This window comes from Perognathus longimembris, chromosome 11 (genome assembly GCF_023159225.1).
Source record: "Perognathus longimembris pacificus isolate PPM17 chromosome 11, ASM2315922v1, whole genome shotgun sequence".
Taxonomy (NCBI): Eukaryota; Metazoa; Chordata; class Mammalia; order Rodentia; family Heteromyidae; genus Perognathus; species Perognathus longimembris.
In genome coordinates this window covers 1,274,597-1,284,095 of record NC_063171.1, presented here as the reverse complement: position 1 = coordinate 1,284,095, position 9,499 = coordinate 1,274,597, and the positions used below count along the sequence as shown (strand labels likewise).

The following is a 9,499-nucleotide window of genomic DNA, read 5'->3' as shown; positions in this document are numbered from 1 at the left end:
CAAACAATACAGAGACAACAGCGCTGCGTGGTGGGGTCACTCCTGGCCACCTGCGGGTGGCTTGGTCTGGCCCCGCAACCTCCCCTGTTGGCTGCTGCAGGTCAGGACTCAGGGCTGACGTGTCCATATCCTGGGCTGCTGGCGCCAGCGAGTTGACTGGGTGGGACCCTCCAGAGCGGAGGGCACAGCTGAAACCTTTCTTGGTTTCTTTCTTGTCTGGATGGCCCAAATGAGGGGTGTAGATTAGGCGTTGCAAAGTCCTGATCTTACCTATGTCAAAGCTCCCCTCGGGTGGCCAATTAGCTCCCTCAAAGGTGGGCCATTCTGACTTGCACAAGGTGATCCACTTTTCCTTCTTAATGGCCACACTCTGGTTAACCTCCTTCCATTGGGCTAGGGTCAAGTCTAGGGGGCTAGATGGTACGTTACCCATTATCCACAGTCTCGTTAGTCCTTCAGTCCACAATAAAATGAAAAACAGGAAAATAATGACAGTAACAAGGAAATAAAAGCAGGCCTGTGATTTACAAAGTGGTCGAGGTGACCTAAGTTGGTCCGTTGACTCCTGTAAAGGGTCAGAAGGAGCAGACCTAAGATCAAGGTGGGCTGGTTGAGCCTCGGTTAGGAGGCTCTCCTGGTCAGTTCCGGCCAAAAACCAAATTGACTTGTGCCCTACAAGTATCAAGGAGGGGTTCTAGGGGTCCCCCTTCAAGGGTGGAGGGTCTGGGGCATTCTCCAGTTTCTCCAGGATTGTTGTGCAAGCGTGTCCGCTTTGACAACCCCTTCAAGAAATATGAGTCAGAATGGCCATCCTCAAGAAAGAAGCAAAACAGACAAACAGACAAATGACAGGACAATAAAATTTAACAGCGCTGTTTTCTTACCTTCGGAGTCTGGGGTCTCAGGGGTCTCTGGGGCTATCCCGGAAGAGCCCCCAACTGTTATGCCCAAGTTGTGAGAAGACCACCAAGACCACCAAGAGCCAGACATTCCGAAATGCAAAAGCAAGGCCGGGCCTTGTCCTACCCACTGACACAGCAGAGGTTAGGAGGAAGGCCCCGAGCTGAGATTTCACAGAGCTTATAAAGGCAAAAAACCAAGTTACAGCAATCAGGTGTTCAAGAAAGATTAGGATATGGGTACAAATCTGATTGGATCAGGGCTTGAGGCATTCTGGGGCGGTTAGAGTTAAGCATTCCCAGGCGGTTAGAGTTAAGCAGGGAGTTTCCGGACTGGCTGGGCCCTAATAAGCTTGTCCTGCTAGCCAGGATAATTGGTGGCCTGTGTTACTCAAAGTTTAAACAGACAACAAAATGGGGACTGCCTGAAAACGGGGTTTACTTTAACTCTTCAATCTGACCTCCATATTACAATTACCACTACAGAACTATACTCTCTGTATATCACCTTTATTTTAAAAAATAAGGATAAAAAGAGAAATTGCCAGTTTCACTTTTTTTTTTTTTTTTTTTTTTTACCGGTCCTGGGCCTTGGACTCAGGGCCTGAGCACTGTCCCTGGCTTCTTTTTGCTCAAGGCTAGCACTCTGCCACTTGAGCCATAGTGCCACTTCTGGCTATTTTCTGTATACATAGTGCTGGGGAATCGAACCTAGGGCTTTATGTATGGGAGGCAAGCTGTCTTGCCACTAGGCCATATCCCCAGCCCCTCACTTTCTGCTTAATAGCAATTTCTGCTTTATAATGCAGGTGACATTTCAGAGTCATCTGTCTGAATTTAGGAATTGTTTCAATCCAACTTCATTGGCAACAAAGAAAAAGTTACATTGTCGTCTTCTAACACCGAAGATTTAATTGGAAGATTCATATCTCATCCGATGTGAATATATTTTTCTGAAATCCATAAAGGCAAATTTTCATTGACAATATGAAATAGGAGATGTTAAAGTAGCAGTGAGGCCCTAGTTCTCTTCCATTGTTTGTGAGGCACCCAGGGCTTTGGCAGACTGGGAAGGTTACCATTGTCTGTTGATTCCGTTACTCTTAGAAACTATTGTTCACGAATGCAAAGTCTAAGTGATGTGTGTGTGTGTGTGTGGGGGGGGGTGTACTGGAACTTGAACTCAGGGCCAGGGTGCTCTCAACACTATGCCAGGGTGCTGTCCTTTAACTTTTCCACTCAAGACTAGCACTCTGTCATTGAGCCATGCCTCCACTTCTGGTTTTTTGATGTTTGTTTTTAAAAATTAGTATTGTAATATGGAGGTCAGATCTGGCCAGTGCCATCACTGGCTGTTGAGAGGTATCAGATTGACTGCATCTCAGATTAAAGAGAACAGAAGCTGACTCCATCTTCACTAAGATCTCCCCAGCCCCTGAGGCTCAGTGTTGCCCTGTCTGCTGGGAATCCACTTCACTGTGATAATATTGTGTAAACTGCTTGACCACCTGAGTTGTGTAATGTTCAAGGTTAAACCTGTGCCCTCCCATGAGTAGGCATATCCCCCTGCATCATGTGAGTCCTGCCAAATCTGTGTGCCAATTCTAACTACAATGATAGGTTGGTTCAAACAGTTGCTATGAGACAGACTGTAACTCCATTGGCCACCTGTGTGTGACCTGGCATACTCTGTCAATGTTGTAACCTCATTGGCCACCTGCGTGTGGCAGGATTGACCCTGTGGTATTTGTTTTATAACCTGACCCGTGAGAGTGGCCCGGTGCATGTGGTCCCAGCCCCCAGGTCTGGGCTGCAACCTTGGCCGTCAGTTCGCTTTTTACTTCCCCAATAAATCCACCTTTTTATCATCTTTTTGCTTGAGACTGTTTCTGAGTGGAGGACTCTTGGAGGGATGGGGAATCTCCTCCCTCAAACCCCATTAGAAGTATCATAGGTTTTTCATCCTGGGCTAACTTTCCATAGTGATCCTCAGATCTCAGCTTCCTGAGCAGCTAGAGTTACAGGCATGAATTACTAGGGCCTAGCTAAGTGATTAGTGTTAAGAACTTAGTTTGCATCAATTTTTAATACATCTGTCCATCCTAACCAAATAAAATGAACTGAATTTCTTTCATGTTGTTACCTAAGCTCCTAAAATCTTGACATAAACCAGACTGGGGAGCATTATTCCTACTCTTCTTGCCATTCCTTCTCCATTTACTTCTTTTGGACCTAACCTTGTTCCCTGGTGAGAACATTTGCAACAACCTTCTACTCTATATCTTCTGCTTTTCCCCTCCAACTCTATTTGGAATAAATCCCTTGAAAATTTAACCTCAGTTATCAATCTTTCCAGGCTCCTTATCGTATGATAACAGGACTCACTCTATGACTAAGTTGTTTACTACAAAATTGGCAGTCTGCTTCTTCTCCAAAAGGATCTGTTGTTTTGTCTTATCTCTTAGAATTCAAGAACTGAAAGATTAACGTCACTTCACCGGGCTCCCCCCACCTCCCAACAACCCCTGGCCCCCTATACGGATGGAATTCCTGGAATTGGATAATAGCAGATAACAAAGGAATTTCTGTAAAATGTATAATTGACTTCTTACATTCATTCTTGACAGTGCTTTATGTAATTTTACTGGTTGCATCTCCCTAGGAATTTTAAAACTATGAATTTAGATTTGTTTATGATTACATTTAAGATCTTTAAATTGACTGATCTATATTTCATACAGCTTTCAGAAATAAATTGAAGTTAAGGGCTTAGAGTATTCAGTCAGGTTTAAGAGTGAAATCAAGCCTTCTGGCTCTCCTGGTGTAGGGTGAGCTGCATGGCCTGTCCCTTCTAGAGGGGAGCTCTTTATTTGGGGCCATCAAGGGGGACAAGGAGCTGAGAATTACAGAGGACAGGCTGTGAGGCAGGCATCTTTCAAGCATTCCTTGGCTTTGGAGGAGATGCAAGGTGGATTCTGTGTGTGGGAATCTCAGGTCTCCTCAGCAACACTGTGCCCAGCACCCATTTCCTGCTCACCCGTCTTCTCCATACACAGTGCTGTCTTGCCCACTGCTGATCTAGCTATCTTCTGTTTGCTGTATATATGGCTCTGGACCAAAGGTAATCCCCAGAGTTCAGAGATACTCTATTTTTATAAGACTATCTTTTCAGAAGTATTTCCCATATATCAGTTATTTGTGAGACAACTTTTCTAAAATGTACTGTTTTAAAAAATTAGTAGATTGACTAATTTCAATAATTGAATATCATGTTATATCAAGAAAACTCAACACAAAAGCTAGCATGATTTTCAGACTCTAAAGGCTAGAAAGGATCAGAGTTATTTTTAATATTGTTGTTTCTTTTCTACAAAAGATGGTGTTAGCATTACAGAAATGGTAAAATACTAGACTAAAATTTTCTTCTTGATTTATTCAGAAAGAAAACTGAATGTAGAATAATGTCTATACTGTATGAGTCAGTGTTATTTAGGAGAGTGCTTGTGAAGTATTTCATTTCATATACCTTCAATACAATGAATCTAATATGTTGAGAAATACATTTTTGTGTTATGGGTACCAGGGCCTTGTGCATTGATTCTTTTTGCTGTTGGGTACAAATATATGCATATATGTTACATATATATCTCATATGTATTTTATGTGTATATTTATTTTTATATGTTTGTCACACACACAGACACACACACACACACAAACACATATGCATTGGCTTAGAATTGTTTTCCTTCTATATTAGTTTCAGGGTTTAAACCTGGTGCTTCATGCTTGTAGGAAAGTGTTCTACCACTTGAATTACACCCTAGGTTCTTTGTAGCTTTATTTTTTCAAATAGGGTCTTAGTGATTTTGCCTAGCACTGAGCTCAGGTCATAGTGTTCCTACCTATGGCTCCGGAATAGCTGGGATGACAGGCACACACTACCATTGCCTGGCTTATTTGTTAAAATGAGTGCTTCATTAACATTTGCCCAGGTTGACCTCAAACTGTGATCCTCTCGATCTCCACCACCCAAGTGGCTGAGATGATAGGCATGAGCCACACATGCTCTGCCTAGGGTGCTATTGGGAAAAGAAGTCAGACCTAATGGTAGGAAGTTAGGACATCAGAGAAATTTTTAAGTCATGAACATGGCCCCATTTTGTTTCTTGCTTTTGCTTGCCAGCTGCCAAGGTGAGCAACTTTCTTCTATCACAGACTCTTGACATACTGTGCCAACCACCACAAGCTCAACACAATGGGATTATGCAACCAGGAACTGAAAATGTGAGACAAACCTTTTGCCATTAAGTTGATTATCTCAGGTATTTTGTTGTGGTGACAGAAAGCTAACAAACTGCAATGATATTTGATTACACTTCTTACTTTCTGAAATATTTCATCATGAGTATGATTCAGCTCCTCATAGCATGACACCATATGTCTCTTATTAGTCTTTCTGACTGCTTATGCTTGAAAAATATGCACAACATTATTATGTTATTATTGACTATCTTATTGTATAAAATAGCCCATGAAGTGTTCTGTTTACATGGTTCTTAAATTCTTCCTGAAAATGTAAATACTTAAAATATAATTTTTGTTCAATCATGCAGAGTCATACTTTAGAAATTTTGATATTTCAAGGTTTCAATATTTGGGATTATGGCATTTCAGGTTTAATGCTTTGGGATTATGATTCAAACTCCTTTGTTTCCCATAGGGCAAAGGACCCAGAAGAGCTTAGTGTGACTCTGAGATTGTCAAACAGGGTTCCCAGGTTGGAGATGGGGTACTTAAATGATGAGAGACAAGGACTGACAACCATGCCCAGAGGAGTGACTGCCTGCTATAGATAAACGTCCCTGGGCTGATGGCATCCAGGAGGTAAAAACATCATGCTGAGAGTCAAGATAGTTCTTGAACTGGGAAAGGCCAAGTCACTTCTGACTGTGAGTTGGTAAGCCTTATTCTTTCCCTCTTCCACTTTCAACCAGCACCTTTCTCTGTGGAGAAGCTGAAGGCCCGTTTTCTAGACATTAGCACTTCTACCAATATTCTAGACATTGGCAATTCTAACCAAAATGTTAAACCTGACACAACACTTAGAAAATGTTTACCTGGTCAACAATATCTGTGTATTAGAAAGAAGGGATATCATTCAGACAGGAAAAATAGAAGTCACACAGTTTCTTTACCTGAATTGTGTTATTTAAAATCCCCCATATGAAAGTGTAAACTGGTGTGACCAATATTGAAGGCAGTTTGGAAATTGCTCAAAAAACGTAAACCCTACAATCCAGAAGTGTCATTTTTGTATATTTATCCAAAACATTACTAATCAGGATGCAGTAAAGACTCTTGCACACCCATGTTCATGCTATACTATTTGGCATAGCCAAATTATGGAAAACAACTCAATGGACACACATTAACTGATAAATACCCACACACACGTTCATACCAACCCCCTACTCTTAACTCCCAGGTAACACTATCCCACAGGCTATAGAGTTGCTGCACCAAAGTACTCTAGGTGGCAAAAATCAGGATACCTGCCCTTGCCCAAGACTGATGCAAGGAAAGGAAAAATGATCATTTAAAGACCGCCAAAGACAGTCTCATGTATGTGCAAGAAGAAAAGAATAGAAGGCCTCGGAGGAAAGAAAATGAGAAATTCAAGAGCCAATTGAGTGATTAATACTTCTTGGGGGTCATGTGACTTCTCTCATTTCCTTTGTTTATGATGCCAGTGCAACATATCACCATCCCAGAATTTATCTACATCAGGGCTATTTATTTATTTATTTGTTTGTTTTCAAGATGTGCACTTTTATTGTACTGGTCTCAAGTCAGTGTACAGGGGGAGTCCTGGCCACTTTCACACCTCAACCAACTCCCAGGGAGATTTTAAAAGCCTTAGTTCATACATCTAATGTTGGGGCGGCAAAAAGGGAAGGTCACCATGGCTGACCATTCAAAAGAAAACAAAATAAAAAAAGTATTAAGGCGATTAAAAAAAATGTTGCATTATACCATGTACATGAAAGCAATGTTGTCTCTCCCCTGAATGGACTGGGCGAGGGAGTGCTGACAGATCACCCTCCTTCCCAGGAAGGAGGCTGGGGTGGCTTTTTGGGAGAGCGAGGGACTCCCTGTAACAATGCAATCTCACAATATTTAGAATGACTATTTTAAAAAAAGAGACAATGTACAATCAAAGTCCTGGCCACATTGTAGAACTTTGGGGGTTGCTTGCTCCTGCTCCTGCTGCCACCTTCACCGTTTCAGTTTTTAAATCCTGAGTCAAAAGCGCCAAAAGAAACAAAAATAAAAAAAAAATGAAGCCATGCCAATCTCATCTCGTTTTCTGTGCAAAGTTAGGTTTTTTTTTTTTTTTTTTTGTCAAGAGAGGGTCTATCACAGCTAGGTAACAGCCTCCTAGAATCACTTGTGGTGCACGATGGAGGGACTGGACTCATTTTACTCCTGCTTGCTAATCCACATCTGCTGGAAAGTGGACAGGGAGGCCAGGATGGAGTCACTGATCCACACAGAGTACTTGTGCTCAGGGGGACAATGATCTTGATCTTCGTCGTGCTGGGTGCCAGGGCTGTGATTTCCTTCTTCATCCTGTCTGCGATGTTGGCGTACAGATCCTTGCAGATGTCCACATCACACTTCATGATGGAGTTGAAAGTAGTTTCATGGATGCCACAGGATTCCATGCCCAGGAAGGAGGGCTGGAAGAGAGCCTCAGGGCAATGGAAGCGCTTGTTGCAAATGGTGATCACCTGCCCATCAGGCAGCTCATAGCTCTTCTCCAGGGAGGAGGAGGAGGCAGTGGTAGCCATCTCCTGCTCGAAATCCAGGCAACATAGTATAGCTTCTCCTTGATGTCACCCACCATGTCCCGCTTGACTGTGGTGGTAAAACTGTAGCCTCTCTCGGTCAGGATCTTCATGAGGTAGTCTGTCAGGTCCCGGCCATCCAGGTCCAGACGCAGGATGGCATGGGGGAGGGCATACCCATCGTAGATGGGCACTGTGTGCGTGATCCCATCACCAGAGTCCATGACAATGCCAGTGGTATGGCCAGAGGCATACAGGGACAGCACAGCCTGGATGGCCACATACATGGCTAGGGTGTTGAAGGTCTCAAACTTGATCTGGATCATCTTTTCACGATTGGCCTTGGGGTTCAGGGGGGCCTCAGTCAGCAACATGGGGTGCTCCTCGGGGGCCACACGCAGCTCGTTGTAGAAAGTATGGTGCTAGATCTTCTCCATGTCTTCCCAGTTGGTGACAATGCCGTGCTCGATGGGGTACTTCAGGGTCAGGATGCCTCTCTTGCTCTGGGCTTTGTGGCCCACGTAGGAATCCTTCTGACACATGCCCACCATCACACCCTGGTGCCTTGGGCATCCTATGATGGAAGAGAAGAACGCCCAGGGGGCATCATCACCCACAAAGCCGGCTTTGCACATGCCAGAGCCATTGTCTGCAACAAGCGCAGCAATATCATCGTCCATGGTGAGGTGAGCTGAGTGTCGGTGGGGAGGGCGGCAGAGTGGAGAGTCGGCGCTCACAGCTGGATGCTTCTGGACAGTCAGGGCTATTCATTTAGAAGTCTCTATTAATAGGGGCATTGGTGGATCAAGCCTGTAATCCTACTCAGGAAGTTGAGCTCTGCAGATTGTAGTTCAAAGCCAGCCCAGGTAGGAAAGTCCATGAGAGTCTCATCTCTAATAAATCACTCAGAAAAAGCCTGAGTTGGTACTGTGGTTCAAGTAAGCAAAGGAAGCTCGGGAAAAGTGCTCAGGCCCTCTGCCGAGCCAGCCAGTAGTGAAAAGGGAATCCTGAATGAGGGGGGCAAGGATTAAAGAAAAGGAAAAATAAGACAAGAGAAAAAAGACAAGAGGCAAAGATGGGGTCTGGAGGTCTGCAACTTAAGATTGTAACTCAAGACTGCAGCCCAGTTTATTCTTTTTTTTATTATTATTATTATTTTTTATTAATTGGACATAAATTTTTTTTACAAGGTGTTGTGCAAAGAGGGTGCAGTTACATAGTAGGGCAGTGTGTACATTTCTTATGATATCTTACGACCTGTTTTTCTATCCCTTGTCTAGGTCACCAGTTTATTCTTAACTTCCAGCTTATATGCAGTTTTGGAACCAGGGAATAGCATAGGGTTGCTAAAATTCAAGAACACAAAGAGGCTTTGAAGTTCGCAACATCTGATTACAGTAAATACAGGATGAGGTTTATTAACATAGGAATGTACTCCAGCGGACATAGCAAGGTGGACATAGCAAAGCAATTCCGGATAGTGGCTGTGAACAAATGCTAGCGAACAAATGTCCTTGCACATAGCATATCCTGGTGATAACAACACAGCCAGAGGTCAGAATGAATTTAGCTGCAAGTTTGGCTCCCGACATTTCCCCCGTCTTTGTTTAAAGAAGCGAACGCGCCTGTCTCAAGTGGGGTGGGTCACCTAGCCTGCCTTACCCGTCCTGGGTAGCTTCTTCAGAGCAAAGCTGAAGGCCCTGTCTTAGGTTGGTCAAACTGGCCCCGCCCTCAAACCCGTGTCTGGCT

The 9,499-nt window shown here is 43.7% G+C and overlaps 1 pseudogene across 1 annotated transcript; it reads right to left on the bottom strand.

Moving 5' to 3' along the window:
- Positions 1-7,346: 7,346 nt before the first annotated feature.
- On the bottom strand, positions 7,347-8,456 carry LOC125359400 (annotated as a pseudogene). The gene has a single exon (XR_007212547.1). The product of XR_007212547.1 is annotated as an actin, cytoplasmic 1-like (transcript).
- Between the last annotated feature and the right edge of the window lie 1,043 nt (positions 8,457-9,499).